This window comes from Phragmites australis, chromosome 8, assembly GCF_958298935.1.
Source record: "Phragmites australis chromosome 8, lpPhrAust1.1, whole genome shotgun sequence".
NCBI lineage: Eukaryota > Viridiplantae > Streptophyta > Magnoliopsida > Poales > Poaceae > Phragmites > Phragmites australis.
In genome coordinates, this window is record NC_084928.1 from 30,063,855 (window position 1) to 30,089,695 (window position 25,841).

Here is a 25,841-nt window from a genome sequence, read left to right on the forward strand (position 1 = left end):
CAGCTCAGGCCTCTGGGATGAGGGCCACACACCCGCCAGATGCTTACACTCCTGGGGATTGCTTGCGGCGTTGGCATCGTTAATGAGCCAGTGCAATATATTGTGTACTCATCTATTTTGTGTACTCATCTGTACTATGTGTTATTCACTATATTATGTACTCATTTGTACTATGCCATACACTTCAGTGTTCAAGTAATTACATTTAATTTACATAATTTTTGTCAACTAATTAGGACACATAACTTATTTATGAGTAACTTATTAAGCATTTGTATATATCATTTACGATATTTCATACATGTTTAATGTTTATTAAATAACCAGCAATTCGTGCTTTGGTGCAGAGCAAAAAAGTTGCAGTGAAAGATCAATACCTATATGACGGGATATTCCAGTACTGGCTTTCCATGGATACCTACAACGATCGATATAGCATTAAATGCCTCCTTGCAGGTTATGCATGGAGGGAAGGATGATCCCTTCAATGAGAGCAACATGTTCCAAGCTGTGTCTAAATTGCACGCAAGACCGCCATGTTCTGCGTTCACCGTTCCACTCCTACATGTAACAACCGATGACCTTAGGGCCCTCTTGCACGAGCGTCGCCAAATATACCTCAGGGTGTGCGAACTAGCCGACCATCCTTCTGTTATGGGTTTCTGTATGAGGCAAAGAAGGATGACAATGTTGCCTGACCAGTATGCATCCCACATACAGGTTCGTTATTTTCTATTTGATCACCATACTTATCTTATTGCTATTGATTCGAATACCCCTCTTTTGTTTTATGCCTTCCCAGAAGACGCAGAGTTAATCAACAAAGAAATCCCACACTTCTTGGCAATGCATATGCTCTTCGGCGGGGGTGTGATACCTGGTTTGTGTAGAAGACGACGAAGATCAGCGAACCTAAGGAGTACAAGAGCTGATGATGATTTCATGCTACCAATGCCTCGACGTTCCACCAGCCATACAGGAGAAGGTTCAACAAACACTACAAGAGCACGTGCTCGTACCGTGATACCTCAAGACAATGACGACGACAACGATTTCATGCCACCTCAACCCCTCCCTCTAAGGCCTTCATCTCCAGAGGACCGTGATGACTGTGAAGATGATGTCAGCTTTTCCTGTACCCGTCCTCCAAACTTCCAATCACCACCTTGGAGGCGACAACCATCTTACCCTGATAGCCTTGACTGGTGCAACTGGCATTCTTTCGCTAATTTACGTCGTCACTTTCCGCCGCCATCTTGAGATGATCAATGATACAAGGGTTAATATTGTGCATGTTCAAACATTCCTAAGTGTTAAGACTGCCCACCGCCTTAGAGACTATATGCTTTCTTACTCATGCATTTTGAAATGTACAGTTAAATTAGCAACTAATTTCTAATTTTATTCAAAGTTACTAATTACATAAAATAACAACACACGGTACATAAAATGAAGTGTCAAATCACCGAGATAAAATGACAATTAAATTAGCAACTCATTTTAAATTTAATTGAATGTTGCCAATTACATGAAATAACATAATACCGGTAATAGATGACACAAGCGAACCGGCCACACGGGCAAAAAAAAAAAAAAAAAACAGATTTTTCGGCACACCGTGTCCTTGTGAATATGATCTCTATCATCCATCCTCTTTCTCCCTTGCTTCTTGCTAGCCAATTTTTGGGGTGGACAGACATCTTCATTTCTTTCAACAGGCTGTAAATGATTTTCATTTGTGGCAGGAGCCTTCCTAATCGCCTCAATTCGCCGCTTAGCAGTTTCAATGCGTGTTCTCCTCTGCTTCCGCAACTCCATACCAGGAGTAAATGATGGCAGTGGTGCATCATAATCACTGTCAATATCAACTACCCTCCTCAAGCACCATGTCCTTTTTCCAACCATCATCTGTTGAATCCACCCATGGTTCCAGCTCAAGGCCTCCTCTTCACTGCTTCCTCCTGTTAGAACCTTTACCAACCTGCCCAAGTTCCTGAAGCTAGGCAAGCCTCTTTAAGACATTTTGGTAAGCATCTGATAGGCATGTCGAACATCTAACTATGGATATATACGCATAAAGAGTATACTATATAAAGATAAGGTATGCCATATGAATGTTTAACAACTCCGGATATTACGGAACCGAATCTGCGGTACCTGATACTTCCGGAGATCCAGAAGGTGCATACTAGTAAAGTCTTGATTGGTTATCAACTCAAGAACAACTAATATTCCAGCTGAATTTATCTGATTTTTCTTAGTGGACAAGATGAAGGACTCCCTATCGACTACGGTGATATAGGAGATGGTACAAGACTCCTATAAGGCAGGGACTTAGACCCCCCTGAAGGAACTCTTTTTCTGGAGGAACACAACTCATCTACAACTAAACGCAAGCACTAGGGCCACAGGAGATACTCGGCGACTTTGTCATTATCTACTTTAGATCTCATCTACTTCTTATAATAGATCTAGACACATTGTCTGTACTCGAGTGAATATAAATACATCATCAACCACACATGACGTAGGGTATTACTCCAATTGGGGATCCAAACCTATTGTGAGGATCAGTGATGTCCTAAGAGAGGGGGTGAATTAGGACACTTAGAATGTATTTGACTCTAAAGACTTCACAAGATAAACCTATATCAATTTGTATCTAAATGTGCTCCAGTTTTATCTAGTGTGTCTACTCTACCGAACAAAGCGCTTGCAACCTATATTAGAAAGTAAATTGTAAGTAAGTAAATGCGAAAATGTAAATAAGAGAGAGCAAACTCGACACAAATTTTTTTCCCGTGGTATCAATGGCATGAATGTCACCCCTAGTCCACGTTGGAGCTCTCGATCCCTTGCCACCAGGGATATGCTCTCGGTTAGCACCCGATCGCAGCTATGGAGCCACCAAGTCACAAAGACAAGGTCTCATCCCGGATAAGCCACCAAGCCACCAAGGCAAGGCCTCACTATAAGCTTCTCTTCCAGTCCCTTGCCACCATGATCACTTCAGAGCTTGAGCCACCAAGGCAAGAGTCTCCATGTCCTTGTACACGTGTCTTGCCACCACTCCACGTCAAGTTGGAGGGTCAACAAGTTGCTGGTGAGTCACAAAGACTCTAAAGCATCGGCATACCTCTTGGTACACGGTTGGATCACTCCTTGATCCACTCTCTAGGTTGCAGGATCTACCAAGACTTCTCTCTAGGCCTAATAGCACTAATCACTCTCTAATAGTGTGCTAAATTACCTTGGATGAATATTTTAAGTACTTTGGTGGTTTGGATATCTTCTCAAGTGTATATGGGATTTTCTGGACTCTACCAGCATGCCACACCTTCAAATGATTGAGTGGAGAGGTATTTATAGCCTCAAATTCGTGGACTAGCCGTTGCTCCAACGACTCAACTTTACTATGAACACCGGATGATCCGGTGATAATAGTAGTATAAACACCAGACCATCTGGTATGTACATCAGTGGATACTGGCCGTTAGAACTCCACTCAAACTTCTTATAAACACCGGATTATCCAATGTATACTCAAATCCATCACCGAACCTTTCGGTGAGTTATCTTGAGCCATCCAAGCCTTTGCATTTTTTTGTGTAAATTGCTCCGGTGCATTCATTCGGTGTTTATTTTATTCATATCGGACCATCCGGTGAGTTAAACCTTCTTTTCTTTTACCTAGAAATGCTCCGGTGCAACTATCTCTGTGATCACCGGACTATCCGGTGACTTTGTCCTTCTTCTTCAACAGCTGCATCATCTCTAGTAGGAATGCTCCGGTGAGATCATCTAGTGTGCACAAGCCAAACACCGTACCATCCGATCAACTAATCATCGCTCTTCATTACTTGCAACCCTCTTTGCAAGAATTGCTCCGGTGTATATCTTCAACTGATCACTAGACCATCCGATGGGTTGTTCCATTTTGCCTTCTGAGCAGAAACACTCTGTTGAGTACACGGGTCTTAACACCGGACTATCTGATGCCTTCTTTCTCCTCTGCTAAGAATACTCCGGTGATTATAGCTTTTAGTACACCAGACTATCTGGTGAGAACAAATCTCATGGTACTTTTCCAATTCAACCAAATTTGGTCCTGGCTGTGGTGGCCTCTTCATGTATTGCATCCATGAGCCTTACTGATATATATTCATGACAAATATGTTAGTCTTATTGACTATGTTGTCATTAAGCACCAAAATCATAATCATGACCTAATAGAGTTATTTTCGCTACAATCTCTCCATTTTTAGTGGTGGATGACAACACAACCAAAGCAAGTGGCAAACGATAAATGATACCAATTGACAAGATCATAAAAGAGCACAAAGTCTTACCACATTGCTTGGATGCATGTTCTTACCACATAGTCTCCCTTTGTTGTGACTTCACCTTTCTCTAATACCACTATCTCCATTTATTCACCTATGCAAGAGCTTCTCTTTTGTCAATCTAGATGCCTTATGTTGTTTCTAGCATATTCTTCTTCTCTCCTTTTGTCAACTTCGACATTCCTAGACACCTTGCTTGTTGCTATAATCTCCCCCATATTGTTCATCTTGCTTTGGTCGTCAAAATTCTCCCCCTTTGTCAACAATCTCCCAAAAAGGCTATAAGCACATATTAAACTCAAGGGAAAAATGTTAGAGCACATGGGAGAGAGCTTCATAAATTATAATCTAATAAAAATGATACCAATTGAAATAAAAATAATATGGATCACAATTCATGAAACTCATATAATATAGTCTAAATTCCCTCTATATGTGTGCATACATATGATAAGAAAGAAATATATGTACAACTAGATAACATGTCAAAATAGAAAGGTTAAGCCATATTATATATAGAGGTAGCTTAAATGAACAAAATGATTTAACAATGATACTAATTGAAGAGTTTGAGCAATGCATACCTCTTGGGACTTGTAGATTGCTCTTTGAGACTAGAAAACATATAACTTGCAACACATATTAGTCTCAAAATCACAACCTATAGGATATACTCTCCCTAAATATGTGCATACAAGTGTTAAATACTTATGAGGCATATGCAGTTGTTATCGATAACAATGATGATTTATCCTGCAGATTGGATCATAGCACATAAAAGATATCAAATATAAAACTAGTGCTATGTAAAGGACCTACAACTAATAAACCATATAGGTTTTCCATGGGTTAGAGATAAACACAAGCAACCTACATATGAAAACCTACACTAGGCACTGTAATAAATTGAAATAAGCATCTGCAATCCTAGACAAGCCAAATGAGTTAGAAGCAAAACAAAATGCATAAACAATAATCTAGCTACACTTACCTCTTTTACCTTTGGATGGGGATTTGGGTATGTGATGATCATGATCTTTGTCAATGCACTAATCTTGTATATTTGGCTTCTTTGCTTGAATCTTCATTTCATTTTGTAAGCCAAGCCTCCAAATCCCTATGGCCGCTTCAAGCTTTAAGTCTTCTTTGGGACCTAAACGATTGGGTCCCCTTCATATTGGTGATGGCTTCCTTGGGCACCTAAATGGGTTGGTTCCACCTCCGATCCTTTCTCCTAACCATTTGTGCAACTACATTGCCATTTTCCTTCATCTTGAGTTTGTAGTGGTTACTCTTTGACTTTACCTTGTAGTTGGGTTTAATGTAGAGGTTGGAGGTCTTGTTGGAGATGTTATTCACCTTCTTCTTTTCCTTGGTCTCCTTCTTGACTTGCATGCATTGAAAAGACTTGTGACCTTCTTAGTGGCACTTGAAGCATATCACGGTGGATCCCTCTGTATGCTTGTTCACTATGGTTGCATGATTATCTTGAGGAGGTTGAACATGATTCTTGCCCTTTAGTCTTTCTAAGTTCTTCTTGATCTTCTCGACTTCTTGCTTGAGTTCATCATTTTCTTGCGGAATGAGGTCATTGGATGGTTCTACAAAAATATTCTCAATACATTTCTCATTGCAAAGGGATGAGCATGATATATCAATTAAATAATTGCAAGAAGTAGAAGCATTTATCTTAGGCTTGAAATTAAATAGTGAGGTAGATTGCTTCAAAGGGACCTTAGTTTGAGATTCAATGTACTCAAACTTAGCATTCAGCTCATCATGCTCCTTGTTTAGCCAGTTGAATTTGCTTAATAATTGTTCATAATTAGAAACAAAGATAGCATGAATATCATTAAGTGCATTGAATTTCTTAAGCTCTATTGATTGTTTCTTAAGGTCTCATCGTTGCTCATTGATCAAATTAGGAAATTCATCATAGGAGGGAGAATCCCCATTGGATTCATCATCACTTACATCTCTATCTATACCTTTAGCCATAAGGCACTTGTGAGATGGCTTGCGTGTTGACTTGCATGATAATGATCTTGAGGAAGAGCTCTTCTTGGAGGGGAGGATGGTGAAGCTTTCATCACTTGAGCTTGACTCTTCATCGTCGCTCACCCATCTTTCTATGCTTGTGAATGCCTTGGCTCTTCCCCTTGTCTCTCTCTTGATCTTGGTCTTCTTCTCCTTCTTGATATGTTCAATTGTGTTGACCAAATTTTCAATGAAGATAGGATGATCAATCTTGGTATTGATCCTCTTCATATTCTTCTCTATCTTTGAGAAGAGCTTGGCTATCTTGGGATCAATTTCATCATCACTTGATGTGCTTTGATCATCCTCTTCATTGCTCTCTTCATCTTGATCACCATCATCTTCGCTTAAGTTTGACTATTGCTCTTGCCTCCTCATCTTCGAATTTATGTGTGAGCATTGAGCTTGCTTGATTGTGAGGGCAAGATTCTTGGCGTTGGATGTGGTAGAATCTTCCACCTCTATGTTCATTGTCATCTCATGGGCGGTGATCTTGCCGAGCACTTGACTTTGAATCATCTTCTTGATGTCATTATTATCGTAGATGATGGAGACTATCGGCTTGTACTTCGGAAGAAGAGCTTAAAATATTCTTCTTACCATTTGATAATCTTCTATTGGCGTCAAACCTAACCTATTGATCTCGTTGACAAGAATATTCAAATGTGAGTACATGTCATTAGCACTTTCATGGGGTAATTGCTTGATTCCATTGAGCTTAGTCACAAGCACATGATATTTCTCATTGCGTACATTCTTTGTGCCTTCATGTATTTTAATTAAACTGGTCCAAATATCATATGCATTGGTGAGAGAATAAACACAATTAAATGCATCAACATTTAAAGATGATAAAAAGATACTCTTCGCCAATGCATCTAATTGCCTCTCCTTGTTGGTGATATGAGGTCTCATCCCTTCGTCGGTGACTCTCCAAACATCTAGACCATTGGCTTACAAATAACAATGCATTAGAATTTTCCAACAAGGAAAATTTATGCCATCAAAAAGTGAAGCACTATAGCTATCCATCCCAACCCTGGACGTCACAAATCACTAGGCGGTGAAACCTAACCGATCAAAATGAGGGGGTCTCAAATGCTACTTGAATGGTGTGTCCTAATGAAAGGTGTGAGCCCTAGCTCTGATACCAATTGTGAGAATTAGTGACGTCCTAAGAGGAGTGAATTAGGACACTTAGAATCTATTCGACTCCAAAGACTTCACAAGATAAACCTATATCAATTTCTATATAAATATGCTCTAAATTTATCTAGTGTGTTTACTCTACCGATCAAAGCGTCTGTAACCTATCTAAGAAGGTAAATTACAAGTAAGTAAATGCGAAAACTTAAATAAGGTAAAGAGAGCAAACTCGGCACAAGCCAAACACCATGTGAGGAATGCTCCGGTAAGATCATCTGGTGTGCACAGGCCAAACACCATACCATCCGGTCAACTAATCATCGCTCTTTAGCACTTGTAACCCTTTCTGCAAGAATTGCGCCGATGTATATCGTCTGTTGATCACTGGACCATCCGGTGGGTTGTTCCATTTTGCCTTTTGAGCGGAAACACTTCGGTGGGTACATGGGTCATAACACCAGACTATCTGGTGCCTTCTTTCTCCTCTGTTGAGAATACTCCGGTGATTATAGCCTTTAATACACTGTACCATTTGGTGAGAACAAATCTCATGGGACTTCTCCAATTCAATCAAACTTTGTTCCGATTGCGGTGGCTTCTTCATTTATTGCATCCATGAGACCTACTAACATATATTGTTGATAAACATGTTAGTCTAGTTGACTATGTTATCATTAATGACTAAAATCACAATTATAGCCTAATAGAGCCATTTTCGCTACACCTGTATACATCATGTGTGCCTCATCTCTTGTTCAATTCCTAGATCACGAAGACAACCTCGTTATTCTCACAGACGTATTGTTAGGGAAAAACCCTCGACAGTTGATACGCCAGGTTGGGGTCTTCTACTTTTTAGGATCGACTATATCTCGAGTGCACATTCGCACCGTATTCTCTGATGCCAGTGTAGGGATCAGTGACGTCCTAAGAGTGGGTTGAATTAGTACACTTAAAAACTAATGGCTTTAAAAACTTCACAAGATAAACCTATCTCAATTTCTATCTAAATGTACTCTAGGTTTATCTAGTGTGTCTACTCTACCACTCAAAAGGATTGCATCCTACTCTAGCAAGGTAACTTATAAGTATGTAAATGTGGAAACATAAATAAGGTAGAGAGATAAACTCAATACAAGGGATTTTTATCCCGTGGTATCGGTGGCACTTGAGCCACCCCTAGTCCACATTGAAGCTCCACAAAGGATATGCTTCCGGTCGCCAAGTCTCTTCCGGTTACGGCTCTTGATATACCGAGTCACCAAGACAAGGCCTCAAGCACAATGAGCAACCAAGCCACCAAGGTGAGGTCTCACCACTAATCTCTCTTCCAATCACTTGTACGCCATCTTCACTTCGGAGCTTTAGTCACAAAGACAAAGGCCTCTGGGTCCCCGCACAATCTTCTTGCCACCACTCCACACCAAGTTGGAGGGTCAACAAGTTACTAACGAGTCACCAAGACTTCAAGGCGTCGGCGTATTCTCGATACACGGTTGGATCACTCCTTGATCCACTCTCTAGGTTACAGTAGCTAGCAACTCTTCTCTCCAGGCCTATAAGCACTAATCACTCTTTAATGGTGTGCTTAATCGCCTTGGATGAACACTTTAAGCACTTTGATGGCTTGGATGTCCTCTCAAGTGTGTATAAGCTTCCTCTGGACTCCAACACCTTTAAATGGTCGAGTGGGTGAGTATTTATAGCCTCAAACTTGCCAACTAGCCATTGTTCCAACGACTCAACTTTATTGTGAACACCGAATGATCCGGTGTAGACAGTGGTACAACCTCAGAAACTAGCCGTTAGAACCCACTCAGAACCACTTCTGAACACCGGATTGTCCGGGGTATACTTCATCTCCATCACCGGACTATCAGGTGTGTATACTTATGGCCTTATGACTAAAGGTATGGGAAGCGATGTAAGTGATGATGAATCTGATGAGGATTCACCCTCGATAGAAGAACTTTTTGATTTGATCAATGAGCAACAAAAGGCCTTAAAGAAACAATCTAAAGAACTAAAGAAATTTAATGCCCTTAATGATATTTATGCTACCTTTGTTTTTAATTATGAACAATTATTGAGCAAATTCAATTTGCTAAACAAATAGCATGAAGAACTTAAGGCTAAATTTAAGTACATTGAATCTCAAACTAAGATCCATTTGAAACAATCTACCTCTCTATTTAATATCAAACATAAGGTAGATGCTTTCACTTCTTATAAGGATTTAATTGATTTATCTAGCTCACCCCTTTGCAATGAGATTTGTATTGAGAATGTTGTTGTAGAACCATTTAACAACCTCATTGCATAAGAGAATGATGAGCTCAAGCAAGAAGTGGATAAGCTCAAGAAGGACTTAGCAAGATTAAAGGGCAAGAACCATGTCCAACCTCTTAAAGATAACCATGCTACCATGGTGAAGAAGCTTGCGAAGGGGTCCACCATGACATGCTTCAAGTGACATAAAAAAGGCCATAAGTCCTTCCAATGCAAGCAAGCCAAGAAGGAGATCAAGGAGAAGAAGAAGATCATGAACCTCTCTAAAAAAACCTCCAATATCTACACTAAGCCCAACTACAAGACTAAGACAGAGAGCAACCACTACAAGCTCAAGAATAAGAATAATGGCACAGTGGTTGCACACATAGTTGAAAGAAAGAACCGAAGGTGGAACTAACCCATTTGGGTACCCAAGTATATCATCACCAACATGAAGGGGCCTTAATCGATTTGGGTTCCAAAGAAGACTTGAAGTCCACAAGTCGATCGGGGATTTGGATACTTGGCTTACAAGATGAAGTGAAGATTCAAGTAAAGAAGTCAAGTGTACAAGATTGAACGCATTGATGAAGATCATGATCATCATTTACCCAAATTCCTATCCAAAGGTAAATAAGGCAAAGGTACTATATGCTAAATTCTCTAAATTGATGAATTCATTTGCCTTGTCAAGGATTGCATGATGTCAATTTAATTTATTGCAATGCCTAGTGTAGATTTTTTATATGGTAGGTTGCTTGTGTTTCTCTCTTTCTAATAAGCAACCTACATGATTTATTTGTTGTAGGTTCCTTACATACCACTAGTTCTACAATTGATATCATTTATGTGCTATGAACCAATCTATAGGGTACCCTCCTCACTGTTATCAATAACAAGTGCATATCTCTTACAAGTATTCAATACTTGTATGCACACATTATAGGTAGTATATCTTATGGGTTGTGATTTTGATATTAAGATGTGTTTTAAGTAATATCTTTTGTAGTCTCATGGAGTGATCAACAAATCTCCAGAGGTATGCAATGCTTAAAGGTTTTAATTGATATCATTGTCAATTCATTTGTTTATTTAAGCTACCAACATGCATAATATGGATTAAACTTCCATCTTGACATATTGTCTAATTGTGCATATGTCTCTCTCCTATCATATGTGTGTACATATATAGGGGGAGTTCAAATCATATTATATGAGTTTTATGAATTGTGATCCGTGTGCTTTTATTTCAATTGGTACCATATTCTTGAAATATTATCCCTACAAGTGGTATCTCTTCAATTGGTATCATTTCATTGGATCATTATTTTTGAAGCTCTCTCTCATGTGCTCTAACGCTCTTCCTCGAGTTCAACATGCGTTTGTAGTCCTTTTGAGATTGTTGATAAAGGGGGGAAATTTTGACAAACAAAGCAAGAGGCATGCCTAGTGAAGAACAAGCAAGATGTCAAGGTTGATAAAGGGGGACTTATCTACATTTGGTTTCAAAAGTATGCAATGGAGAAGCTCTTGCATGGGTTGATCAAAGGAGATAGTGGCAATAGAGAAAGGAAGAGCTACAACAAAAGAGGGACTAAGTGGTAAGAATATGCATCCAAGCAATGTGGTAAGGTTTGTGCTCTCTACAATTTGTATCATTTATTATTTCCTAGTTGCTTTGGTTGTGTTGTCATCAATCACCAAAATCACAATCATGGCATAATAGGGCTATTTTCGTATAGCTGACTTCTATGATCGCTTCGAGTCGACAGCGATCGCTCTTGAATCACCTATGACCGGATCAGAGATCACGTTTGGAACTATGGTTTTCTGCTGGGACGATCAGGGTGGACTAATCCACACCGATATTCTCGAGTCTAGCCCATTAGACACATACCAAAAGGTAGGGCACCTTGAATAGGATCCTAAGGAGCCCAATGTTCTACAGTTCATGGAAACCAACTATGACATGAGTGGTCACGACAGCTCCGTCAACAGCCAGAGCAACCGAACAGATCGATTCGTGTTTATGGCTAGAGGAACCGAGGTCCCACGTACCGATTCAATGGTGGTAGACTTGAACGTTGTGGTGAATAACGGAATGGAAATCCCCGAGGATCTAGTAGCGGCAGCCACCAACGCTGGCAATGTTGAAGATATGCCACCGGGGACATCTACAGCCGAAGCTCTATATGCTTGTAATATCATCGATCATTGACGAATAATAGGAGGATCGACACCTCCTGATCTTCAATTACAGCTTCTAGTAGGCACGGTTCCACCTGTACTGATCCTGAGATCGAGGAACGAACTCTCTTAGGGCAGCCATCACGAGGCTTCGTTGACTCGACCGTAGCCGAGCCTTGGCAATGATGTTTTTAGCACTCTAGATGCTAATGTCCAGGGAGCCCATCTGATTTTGAGATCTCTTCCGGAGTTGGATCTGGCGAATTTAACCCTTATGGTTAATTAGGTCGGGACGCTACTTGATGCGATTCAGATCCAAGTTGGTCGAGCGAACAATCCTGGCGCATATAGGTCCCCTAGTCGGCAAGGTATTGGTTCGAGGAGCCACAGACGAGGATGCTCTCGAGTAGAAGGGTCACAAGCAAGCAGCTCCGGAGGTGGACCCCGAGTACAGCCCTGCAGGTCGAACAACAACTGCCTCGTCCATGAGTGTAGAAATTAGGGAGACCTAAGGAAACTCATCCCTCACAATAGACGTGACTTGCGGGAGGTTATCAATAACAACCGTGAGAAGTGTCGTGAGGATAATCAACGCTACAACGATTGCAGATCTCCAGGATGGAACGGTCACGTGACTCCCCTGTTCAAAGGAATAGGCGTGACAGTCCTCCTCCTCTGCCTCCTGAGGAATTCGACGGATGTTGCGAAGTCTTCATCCTAGAGCTCCGCACGATACAGTGACCCGAGAAGTTCAAGGTGGCCTGATCCAGAACTACAACAGGAAGCTCAACCCCAACGAGTGGTTGCAGATCTATACCACCATTATCTGAGCAGTGGGTGGCGATAACAAGGTAATGGCCAATTACCTGCTAACTGCACTTGATGAAACGACAAGGTCTTGGTTGTTGAACCTGCCACCCAACTCGATCCGATCATAGGCCGAGTTGAAGGCTCAGTTCATAGCCAACTTCCAGGGTACTTTCGAGCACATAGGAATGGAGAACAATCTCCATCAACTGAACCAAAGAAAGGACAAGCTCCTACAAGACTTCATCCGATGATTTAGTGACAGGAGAAACATGATCTCAGATATTGCTGATGAATCGGTCATCATCGCCTTCAAGAGAGGCGTCAAGAACACATATCTGATTAGGAAGCCTGCTACCCGAAAGATCCAGATTGTCAAGGAGCTCTTTGAGTTGGCTGATAAATCTGCAAAGAAAGCTGAAGCTCAGTCACATGCCAAAAACCCTCAGCTTGGCATGGACAATCCTGAGTCCTCGAAGAACGAGGGGAAGAAGGGCAAGCCTGGTGATAAGTGTAAGGGTCCAGACACGACTGTAGCTGTGATCGATAGGAGCAAGTCACGCAACACCAGGGGATAGTAAAGACATGTGCCAAGGTGTCAAGAAGTGGTGCCACGTTCATTGAACCAATCAACATGACTTCAACGAATGCTACATCCTCAAAAAGAAGGTCAAAAAAAAGCTCAAACTGCCACTGTCGAGCACCATGGCAAACAAGCTAAGCCAGACTCTAAAGGTGACGAGCTTGAGTTCCACAAGCCTAACCAAAGTTTGGCACATATCTTTGGAGGATCCGCCATATACGAGTCCAAAAGAAAATACAAGGCGGTTGTACAAGAAGTCAACCTGGCTCTCACCGGGCCAACTCAGTACCTTAGGTGGTCGGAAGTTCCAATTACCTTCAACCAAGTAGACTATCCACCCGCGATCCCACTTCCTGGTCGATATCCAGTCATGATACAACTGACTATCCTCAACATCAAAGTTTTTGAACCTTGGTTGATGGGGATAATTCGCTTAACCTCATCTTCGCCAAGACTTTAGACTAGATGGGGATTGAGAGGTTAGATCTCAAGAAGGGAGTCGAGCCTTTCCACGGCATAACCCCTAATTCATCGACAATGCCCCTTGGACAGATCGAGTTGCTAGTCACGTTTGGCATGCCCAAAAACTTCCACACAGAGAAGCTAACCTTTGACGTCACGGATTTCAAGACAACATACAATGTGATCCTAGGCCGCCCAATGTTGGGTAAGTTCATAGCTGTTGTGCACTATACATACCATACACTCAAGATACCAGGCCCTAAAAGGGCCATAACTGTCAAAGGAGATCAATGAGCACCAGTTAAGTGCGACAAGCAGATCTTGGATATGGTCGAACACTTCAGTTGATCATCAACTACTTCAAAAGGTGCGGAGTCCAAGCGCCAGAAGCATCAAGCCGCCAGTGCCACAAAGGAAGAGACAAACGATGGCGCTAAGGACAAAAGAACTAATGGTGGTGTCAAGGCAGTGCCCCTCGACCCATCTGAACCAGCCAAGACAGTCAAGGTCGGGGCTGGTCTCGACCCCAAATAGGAACTCGAGCTCATTGCTTTCCTTTGGGCAAACGAAGATGTGTTTGCATGGAAACCGTCTGATATGTCCAGGGTCTCTAGTGAAGTAATCGAGCATCGACTAGCTGTTAAATCAGATGCCAAACCTGTGGTGCAGAAGTAGCAAAGATATGCTGAGGATTGGAAGCAAGCCATCCAGGAGGAGGTCGACAAACTCCTAAAGGCGGGCTTTATTCAAAAAGTTTATCATCCTACATGGCTCGCAAATCCTGTCCTTGTCAATAAGGCTAATGGCGGGTGAAGAATGTGTGTCGACTTCACTGACCTCAACAAAGCCTGCCCAAAGGATCCTTTTCCTCTCCCGCCCATTGACCAGATAGTCGACTCCATGGTATGTTGTGCATTGTTGTGTTTTCTAGATGTATATTCGAGGTATCACCAAATCAGCATGGGAGTTGAGGACGAGGAGAAAATTGCTTTTACCACTCCTTTCGGTGTATTTTGTTATGTAAATATGCCTCTTGGTTTGAAGAATACCGGTGCTATGTATCAAAGATGTATTCGGAATTATCTACAACCCCAGATTGGATGCAATGTAGAAGCTTATGTCAACGATATTATAGTCAAGTCTAGAACTGAAGATGCATTGATTAACGACCTTAAGGAAGCATTCGCCAACCTCAGGAAGTATAGCATGATCCTCAACCCTAAAAAGTACACATTTGGCGTTCCATCTGACAAACTTCTTGGGTTCCTGGTGTCAAGTCAAGGTATTGAGGCTAATCCTTGCAAAATCGAGGCTCTCAACTAGATGCAGTCACCTCAAACACTAAAGGAGGTTAAAAAACTAACCAGCGTATAACAGCCCTTAGTCGATTCATTTCCAGGATGGACAAATGAGGGATGCTATTCTTCAAGCTGCTAAAGAAACATGACCGGTTCGAGAGGATAGAAGAAGCAGAGAACGCCTTCAAGGACTTAAAAAGCTATTTATCGTCTCCGTTAATTCTTACCCCGCTTAATGAAACAGAGGAGCTCTTTTTGTACATTGTAGCTACCCCACAAGTTGTAAGCACGATTTTGGTGGTTGAACGGAAACGCCCTGAGAAAAAGGCCAAGGTTCAGAAACCTATTTACTATGTGAGCTAAGTCCTACACGACGCGAAACTACGATTACCGCAAGTGCAAAAATTGCTTTATGCAGTCTTGATGTCTTCCCAGAAGCTACGACACTATTTCCAAGCGTATAAGGTCACTATCATGACAACATATCCATTGAAGGACATTTTACGCAATAGGGAAGCTACTGGATGAATCGCCCAATGGGCGCTTGAACTCAATGAGTTTGACGTACACTATACACCATGCACAAGCGTGAAGTTAGGAGTACTTACGGAATTCATCGCCGAATGGACAAGCGTTGACAAAACTAAGACAAGTGTGGTCAAGGACCACTAAATGCTCTTCTTTGATAGATCGCTCATGCTTCAAGACTCGGGGGCTAGCATCATACTCAAATCTCCGATGGGCAATGAACTCAGGTGACTTATTGTGAAAGGGGACTCACATCTAGTCATAAACCAAGTGCAAAAGGAGTACAGTGCTCGGACGACAACATGGTGGCTTACTTGTATGAGGCACGAAAGCTCGAGGAAAAGTTCAAAGGGCTAGAAGTAAAGCACACCAGCTGAAGGAGTGCTAACTCTGGTGCGGATGAACTTGTTAGACTCGCTTCTTCTCGAGCATTGGTGCCCATAGGAGTCTTCATTGAGAAACTCCGCAGACCATCTGTCTCGATAGTTCAGCGAACAGATGTTACCTAACCCGACCAACAGACTGGCCAGGTCAATGAGGCGAAAACCAAAGACATGGTAGCTGCACTACTCGAATACGAGCCAACTTGGATGGCTCCATACCAATCCTATCTTGAAGGTCGAGACATCCTTGATGATGATACGTCTATAGAGAAAATTGCTCATAGGTTCAAGGTATACGCTTTGGTAGATGGCAAGCTCTATCGAAAGGGGAGTAATGGAATCTTGATGAAGTGCATCACCCAGGAAGAGGGCAATAATGAAGGGTTGCGGGTAGGCTACGCTAGCACAAAATAAATTTTCTCTACCGCGTTCAACCAGGAAGCCATGCGAGTAGGGGATCATGAATCGTTACCACTTGACGAGCAGTGCAGCGGAAGAAGAGTTGGAGCAGACCAATCCAACGTCGTGCGCGTCAAGTAGTCGATCGTCAACCTCGTCCCGAGCACGTCCCGAGCACCTTCCGAGTACTCGCGAGTACGTCCCGAGTAGATCAGCACTGCAATAGTAGCAGCGCCTCTACGGTATCCACACGTACAAGGATGGAATCGCCGTGCGCCGGTGTGCTAGCACCGCGCGCCTGGCTAGGGTTTCGAAGGGAGTTCGGGAATAGGAGGCGGCCAGGGTTTTTGGTGGCAAGATCTGTTTCTTTTCGGAAAAACTCAATGCGCCTTGGCCCCTGCCTATCTTTATATAGAGCACGCTAATGGGCCTTTAATCAACATTAAAGCCCATTATGACTCTAAACCCTAATGGTCCTTTAATCAATATTAAAGTCCATTAGCAGATCCAATCCGCAAACTCGATCGCCTCTAGGGCATATCACCAACAAATAAATTATTACTCGATATCCATGGAGGCATGTGTGGTAATCATGCATCTTATCGCACCTTGGTCAGAAAAACATTCTGCCAGGGATTCTATTGGCCAGCTGCCCTTTAGGATGCTTCCAAGCTGGTCAAAAAGTGCGAGAGCTATCAACTTTTCAGAAGGTAGACCACTCGACCGGCCCAAGCTCTGTAAATAATTTCTCTTACTTAGCCTTTCTCCGTCTGGGGCTTAGATATCCTAGGACCATTCCCAAGGGCCCAAGGCAGTTATAAGTTCCTGTTCGTGGCTACCGACACATTCACTAAGTGGATTGAGGTCGAACCCGCTGGGAAGATAACCGTAGAAGCCAATAAGAAGTTTCTGAGGAGCATAATTACCCGATTCAGAATTTCATATTGGATAATTACAGATAATGGTAACCAGTTCAAAAGCGGGATTTTTATTACGTTATGTGAAGAATTTGACATTAAAACTTGTTTAGCCTCTGTAGCTCACCCCAGAGCAACTATCAGGTTGAGCGCATCAATAATATAGTCTTACAGGGTCTCAAAACTAGGGTTTTTTATAGGCTAAAGGCCTACTCAAAACGATGGATGAAGGAGCTTCCCTCGGTACTATGGGCTGTTCGTACCTCGACTAACAGGGCCAGCGGTGAAACTCCATTCTTTTTGGTATACGAAGTAGAAGCATTGCTTCCGACTGAATTGCAGTTCAGATCACCTCGAGTGGAAAATTACTCGGAAGAGGGGCAAGAGCAGTTACAAGCGGACGACATCAATTTACTCAAGGAGTACCATAATCGACCATCTATTTGAGCAGCTAAGTATCAGCAAGCATTGTGTCGATATCATAGTCAGAAAGTCCAGCCTAGGAGACTGGTTACTGGAGATCTTGTCCTACGAAAGGTGCAGAAACAGGCTCGACACCATAAGTTATCACCTAAGTGGGAAGGACCCTACATAGTAGTTGATGTTACTCGACCTGGATCTATATGGTTATCTACTCCAAATGGTGAGATACTCAAGAACTCGTGGCATGTCAATCAACCCCGATAGTTTCATTCATAGATAAGGTAAGTTACAAGTAAGTTGATTATATTCAATCATATTAACTTACCTATTAAATACTTTTTCTTTTCCTCTTGAACTACGTGGCAAAAAGTGAAGATCCACCACCTCCATGAGTTCAAAAGTGTGTGGACTCCTATTCGCCCTTGAACGAGTCAAGAAACCTTTTATAATCTTCCCTAGGGTGGCAGCTGATAACCCTAGGAATCGAATGCCGGTCAACATAAGGGACAGGAAAAATGGCCGACGTGAGGACCCTGCTAGAGTTGCTGACTGGTGCTGGCGAGCCTGGCGGACCCTCCGTGGGCCGCAAAGGCGATCTGGCGGTTGTCGATGGAGAAGACGACCGCACCTTCTTCGTCGTCAGGGGCCTAGGGGCTTCATTGTCAAAAACTTCATTAGTAGCCTGGTCAATGATCTCATCAGGATCACCACCAGCTTCATCCCTCTCCCATGTCATTCGCATCGCTTGTCACACGGCATAAGTGGCAATGAAGTGCTGCACCCACCGGGAGAGGGGCCGACCATCCCCAAGTGATTTTCTGTTCTCTCTTCCTCTAGGCCCCTCACTCGATTCATCCTCATCAGAAGAAATGATGATGACGCCAGGTGGAACCATGGTGAGAGGCTTTGGGTAGAAAGTTCCCTCTTCTCTAATGCTTTAGCTCGACTCGGGAGATGCGGTGGAGTGGAGGCCATGGCTTCAAGATCTACAAGTTCTACCGGGCAAGGCAAAGGAAGAAAGGGTGGAGACAGAGTGGAAATAAACAGCCTCAAGTCCCCTATATTTATAGCTACGGGGATAGGTCGTACTATGTAAATGGAGACATCAAGATCTGAAACGATAGTGTGGTCGATAACGCCTCGGTCGCCCGGCAGAAGTCGAGGCGTCGTGGGAGCATTATGACTTGTCTAATGTCTGCAAAGAGGGATGGATAGTCAGTATGACGCGTCAAATTAAAGGTTGCGGTGAAAATAAGCACGAACAGGATTGGGTTTTTAATTCTCACCTACCTGCCTGCTCGAGTTTACTCGGTGACCACATCATACTTATAATCCAATGCTCAAGGGCTAAGCCCATCGAGTATACGGTTGAGAACGGTGTGTTGATGCTTACGCTCTACTCTCCACTCAATTACCACATTGAGCAGAGAGTAAGGGGCTACATCACGCATTTTTATACTTATGCTCTACTCTCCACTCGATTATCACATCGAGCGCAGAGTCAGGGGCTACATCATACTTTTTTGATGTTTTTGCTTCACTTTTTGTCTCTCGTTATCACGCCATTCAGAAGGCTAGGAGCCACATCGTATAATATGAAGCGCTTATGCTCCATTATCTACTCGAATCCAATCATTGAGTAAGATACAGGGGCCACATGAAGTATGGCGCATATGCTCTACTTCTGTTTCAATTATCATATCAAACAGAGAGTCAGGGGTTACATTGCATACTTTCAATGCTAAGGCTTTACTCTTCACTCTATTTCATCATTGAGTAGAAGGTCGAGGGCTACGCTATATTCCTTCATTGGTACAGGTATGTTCTTTCTTACTCTCTACTTGAGAAATATTCTCATTTACCAGAGAATCGGGGGCTACATAATAATACCATATTCTTTTATAAGTATTTTTGCAAAAATTTATCTGGCTTTGTGTTGATCACGTTGGATAGAACCAAAAGAGGCATGTGGTAGGTCAATGATGGACAATTACACCTCATAAGGCATAATGGCACCGAGATTGTCAGACATCTTATGCCTAACGGCCAACAAAGGTTTTGAAAGTCCTAGTTGGTCTCGTGTGTGCTCTCTAGTGAGTTCTTATTCATATGCTGATCAAATGTGCAAGTCAGTAAAAGTTTACGAAAGGCCATCATATGTTATGTTTCTAGTTTTACACTAGTCTCTTCCTTATTCCTTTTTTGGCTGCCTTGAGTAATTACTTGAAGGTCACACTTCTAACAGTTTGTTTAATTAAGATTTCAGGAATTAACAGATTTGATAAGTGGTCTTTGAGGATAATAATAACACTTGCTAATCAGTTTTGCATCTACTTATATTGACTCTATTTCATCGATAAGGAAATAACAGGTAGTAGCATATTAGACAAGCAAAATAATAGTATTGTTCACAAACATCCCCAAAATATAGATCAAATCTAAATGTATGAGTCCCACACTATGGACCATCAACTAGAAGGACTATCTTCGCTTTCACTATTGGACATGCTAAGACCCAAAGACTCGATGAAAGAAAGGATCAGAGGTTCGATACTTTCTACAATTTTTGCTGCCTCTTCTACAAGGCATTCGAAACCTGTTATCACCATCGAGGTGTCAAGATTGGGGTCATAGCTCTTGAGGAGACCAAGCATTGTTTTTGGTACCGAGGGAGGCTGATTGGGTAATGCAATCGAGGGTTTGATCCTCTAGCACTTGGAGCACTGTAATCGCAACTCCCCAATTGGCAATCGCAGCGTTTCGATTAGCCTCTGATTTCTTTGAATTTCGGCCATTACATCCCGATCAGCTTTCGCCTTCTTCAAAGTATCAGCCATGGCTTTTCGGTCAATTATGGCCTGATTTAGGTCGCCTTGGAGCTTTTCCAAATATTTATCCTTGTTCTCGATGGTTTTTTATTGCTCATTAATAAGAGCATTTTTTTCCCTAAATACGGACTCGAGAACTAGAAAGAATAGACAAGGATCAGTTAGTAGTTACTCGATGAATGAATCACTTATTGGTGATCAAAGGGGGCACTAACGTTCGATTCTTGCCAAGCTAGAGACGAGCTCCACATCCTTTTTCATTTGTCAGTTTTTATGGTCGACTTCCAAATATCGGGCCTGGCAGCAACCACTTGGGCGCTTGCACCCTTGATGAGGTCCTCCAGAGTCGCAAAAGGGTCTTCTGTTGAGGTTGATGCCAGCACCTCAGCCTTGTTGGTTTGTAGGCTTGACCTAGAGACATCCACTGAGGATTTCTCTGCTTGAGGAGACGATGGCGAAATAATTGTGTGGGCCGAAGCCGGGTCACTTGTGATTTGCTCCTTTGACTTCTCCAGAATTGGCAAACTGTGATGAACAGGATTAAGAATGGAGCCAAAAGTTGCGAATCGGGACAAATACTCAGATCTAACCTCATGTTGATTGGGATAAGCGCATTGACTTTCAACTTCTGCCTCTTGATTATTTTCCTCCTCAGCATACCGACAAAAGGATTCGGTTCTACTGGAGGGATGGTCAAGGGGTCTGACGAAGCCAAAGTGGTCATTGCCTGTAAAAATGACCCAACAATCGTGCATAATTATGAGTTCTTTGAGTAAATTCTTAAAAAAGTAGGCAAAACTAGGTGGATACCATCGCAAAAGTGCCCATAATGGAAAATACCATCAGTGTTAGGATGACATATGGGCCCAACTTCTGTGATTTTTACGATAAAGCAAATTGCCCTAAAAAAGAATGACCAATTAAAGGAAGATAACTCAGTAGGAGTTACCCCTTTGGTCGAGTCATCGGGCGCGGCGATCACTCAGGATGGCAATTACGAAGATGCACCAGATGTCCCCTGAAAAAGGCCATCAATGTAGACCTGGTGTTAGCAGGCATTTGCTCGATAACAGAAAAACTATTGATTTCTAGAAGATTTGATTTTAGTACCAGAGGACTTCTTCGCTTGCACATGAAGGGGTTTGGATCATACAGTGGATCAAACGACGAGGAAGATCTTTTTTGTCAATGAGACCCCTTAGCTTCTTGAGTAATTGGTTCCTTCCTCTTGTCGCTAGCACCTAAAGGAGTGTCTTCAAGATCAAGAACCTCATTTGTGAGGATATGCTCTTGACGGAAGACTAGAGCCTATGATAAAAAAACAAGAAGTAGGATCCAGCAAAAAACAAATAGCCCTGTTTTCCTACTTAAGGAATCCCCACCTCCAATCGAGGATTTGTAAGGGAGTGGGGCAGAATGTAACATTCTGGTGCTTCATCAGAGAAGAGTTTGTTCAAATGAACAGTAACTTCTTGCGGGGACAGAGCTGAAATAGAAATAATGAAAATCATTCGAAAGAGCTCGACTGCAATAACAAATGCGGCAGAGTGCTAATTAAGTCTTACATTCGGTTGCATCCCTGGAGCTATCTTTGACTCCATTGTCCTCCCAAGCCAAGAGTTCCCGCGCCTTCAAGGGGCCCAACCTCTGACTGATAAAATCTTTGTCTACATGTCACCTAGTTAGGCCGGATTGCTTGAGCATGTCTATTCGATTGACATAGTAGGAGGTGTGGCTGGTCTCGCGGTGTTTCTTTGTCCAAGATAGGATTTGATGGGGGAAAAGGCCTCTATAGATTAAGGGGAACTTGACCGGATTAGGATTAGAGACATAAAACCAAAGTTTTTTTCCAATCTCTCGACCACGAGGAGATCAGGGGAACTGTGATGTAGGAATTCTTCTTTTTGCTTTTCAGTTGGAAACCACATCCCCCGACAATTTTATTCTCCTTAAACCTTTTCATCTGGTAAAAGTACTAGAATAGATTCAAACTCGGCTCGATGCTGAGGAAGGCTTCGCAAAGATAAACAAAAATGCTAAGCATGGTGATGGAGTTCGGGTTCAAGTAGTGAAGCTTGATTTGGTACCAATTGAGTACATTCAAAAAGAACTTGGAAGGAGGGACGTTGAACGCACAAAGGAAAAACAATTCAAAATCCACAAATTCATGATCAATTTTGTAGGTTGGGAACTCCTCATTAGATGCAGGCCTCCATTGAACCAGATCGTGATGGGGCACTATTCCTTCAACCTCGAGCTCCTTCAGCCTTAATTCTTGCATCATGGAGGCCTACCATGTCTCATTCAGAAGCTCTGTCTTGTCAAGCTGCTTGGGCGAGGCATCGACGAACTTCATGTCGGACTCCTCCTCTGGTGAGGAGGGAGTGGGGGTCTTCGAAGGAGAACTGGAATCCATGGTTTCCCGGCAGTGACGAGTGTATGGGCGGAGAAAGATGGAGGCTTGAGCGAAAAGGCTAGCGATGAGAGCAAAGAATAACTGCTACAGTTTCAGCTAGTACGGGTAAATAGCCCAAAATTTACCGTCTTTCGGCAGCCACTCCCATCTCTGTGGCACCTCAATCGACATGAAAGGCAGATTGATGATATCGTGTGAATCTCGGCATGCATTAAATGCGCCTATACTCATTGGTTTAAATTTCGAAAGGTTTTTTTAACTTTAGTCGGAATCGGGTGTCAACTAATCAAGCTTTTAGTCCTTTCTTGAGCTTCGAGTGTGTTTAACAGCAGGGTGCTCGATCCAATTGTGTTTTCACTCGATACTTAGAATAGGATCCATTATTACTCGATTTTCTCAACTGCAAGCCTGAACCACCTTACTCGACCAAGCTTACACTTGGCGGTACTCGAGTGGAAAATTGCAGAAACCCTTCCTCCTAAGTAGAGTTAGGGGACTAATGTCGAATATACGCATAAAGACTATACCATATACGGGTAAGGTATGCCGTGTGCAAGCTTAACAACTTCGGATATTATGAAACCGAATCTGTGGTACCTGATACTCCGGGAGATCCAGAAGGCGCATACTAGGAAGGTCTCGATTGGTTACCCAACTCGAGAACAACTTATATCCTAACCGGATTTATTTGATCTTTCTTGGTGGACGAGATGAAGGACTCCATATCAACTACGTCGAGATAGGAGGCGAAACAAGACCCCTATATAAGATGGGGACCTAGACCCTCAAAGAGGACTCTTATTCCGGAGGAACACAACTCATCTGCAACTCGACGCAAGCACTAGGGCCACATGAGATACTCGATGATTTCATCACTAGTCTAGTTTAGATCTCATCTACTCATTATAATAGATCCAGACACATTGCCTATACTCAAGTGAATACAGATACATCATCAACCACACAAGACAACCTCGGGAGCCTGAACCTATATACATCACATGTGCCTCATCTCTTATTCAATTTCTGGATCACGAAGACAACCTCGTTATTCTCACAGACATATTGTCCAAAAAAAAAACCTTGACAAGGTAGTTCTCCAGGATCATCTTATTCTCCAATTCCTTCCTCGCCCAGAATTCTCGAAATCAAAATCTTCGGCACCCGAGAGACCAACTTGGAGATACTTGGACTCATCTTCATCAACAGATGAGTACGTCTGCACAATGCCGGTCATGTCCGGAGTGAAGCCCTCAAGAAACTGTTCCAACAGGTCGGATTGCAACCGCATCTCCATGAGCCGGAGCAGCATGGGCGTGTTGAGGAGCAGGTTCTTGGCATTGACATTCGCACCCCACGGAAGCAGCTGCCGCGCGACATGCACCAGTGCATCAATGAGCTCCTTGTATCGGCGGAGGCTGGTCCTCAGTGCCGTCGAGATGTCCCGGGCAATGTCTTCCACACAGAGCGAGGTGATCCCGTTAACCTCAGCAGAGAAGGTGACCAACCCGACGACGAGAGGGAGTGGGTACCACCCGGTAGTGAGGGACCACTCGGAGGCGCATCATAGGAGGAAGCTGTCTTGGGCGAAAATCGCCTATGTCTTCTCGCCAGCGGCGGCGGTGAGCGAGGGCGAGAGGCGCACGACGCGATCTAGCGCGGCAACGTAGTCGAAGCACGGGAGGGGAGGAACTGAGAGCTTGGCAATGACGCGAGAGACAAGGTCGAAGAGGGAGGGCGCGGAGCAGAACGCGGCCTCAACAAGGGAGAGTGGGAGGCGGTGGGACCGCATGACGAGCAGCGTTGAGGCGTTAGCTTCCAAAATGAACAGGACGGAACGAATGGAAGGGGAAGACACACACGAGTGCCCGATCGTGATCCGGCGGGCCTCGTCTTCTTGCTGACGTGAATCAACCAGCAAGCGCGAATGGCATACGCTTTAGTATAAGAGGTTTGTATGTCCATGCAAGCTAACACTTTAATCGCATCTTTAAAAAGCTATTAACCGCCCAAGGAATGACTAAAGATCAATGTGTTGATTGAGCTGGCAACCGGTTCTCATTCTTGCATAACTTTAGCAGGATTAAACAACACGAAAAAGAAGTAAAAAAAAAGTGAGTTTACAAGGACAATCACACGCATCATGAGCACTGATTACACACTCCACGCACACAAAACCAAATCAGTCACCTCCATCATGTTTGGCGAAATGGCAGGTCAGTCTTGGTCACCCGAAAAAAGAGGCCATTTTCTTGCCCCTCTAACCCGCTTACAAACACGCGTCAGATTCAGCTTTTGTTCTATGGGTACCTGCAAAGCTACTTCTCTGTGTACGCTGGTAGTAAGAGGAGCAGGTAATCATCTCAAAATTAAAAAGGAAAAGAGTCGGCTGTTCATAGCAGCTACATGATTCAAACTTGTTGAGTGGCTGGCTGCACGGCTCCCCAATTGTATAGTCTACAGGTGTGCACTGGCAACAGTGCAAAATTTAAATTTAGGCTCTACGTATAAGGGAAATCACCTCTTGGAAAAAGTATAAAGAAAGGTACTTCTAAAATTTATTTATTGGAATTACATCTTGCCAAAAAAGCATATCTTAGAACTCTAGTCTTAACAATTAATCAATCTTTTAGATGAAACATGACATCCTTATAACGTTATTTGATATAAAATCTTCAATTAGATCTCCATATGTAACCTTCTCCAAAACATCATTTTCTAGTGCTATTGTAGCCAATCCATTGAATCTTTCTTATGTCGTAAAAACTATAGGGCAACGACACATGTGGCGCTGGCTGTTCTCCTTGGCTATA

The 25,841-nt window shown here is 42.9% G+C and overlaps 1 pseudogene; it reads right to left on the reverse strand.

Moving 5' to 3' along the window:
• Window positions 1–370: 370 nt before the first annotated feature.
• LOC133927727 (plant-specific TFIIB-related protein PTF2-like) lies at window positions 371–25,224 on the reverse strand (annotated as a pseudogene).
• Between the last annotated feature and the right edge of the window lie 617 nt (window positions 25,225–25,841).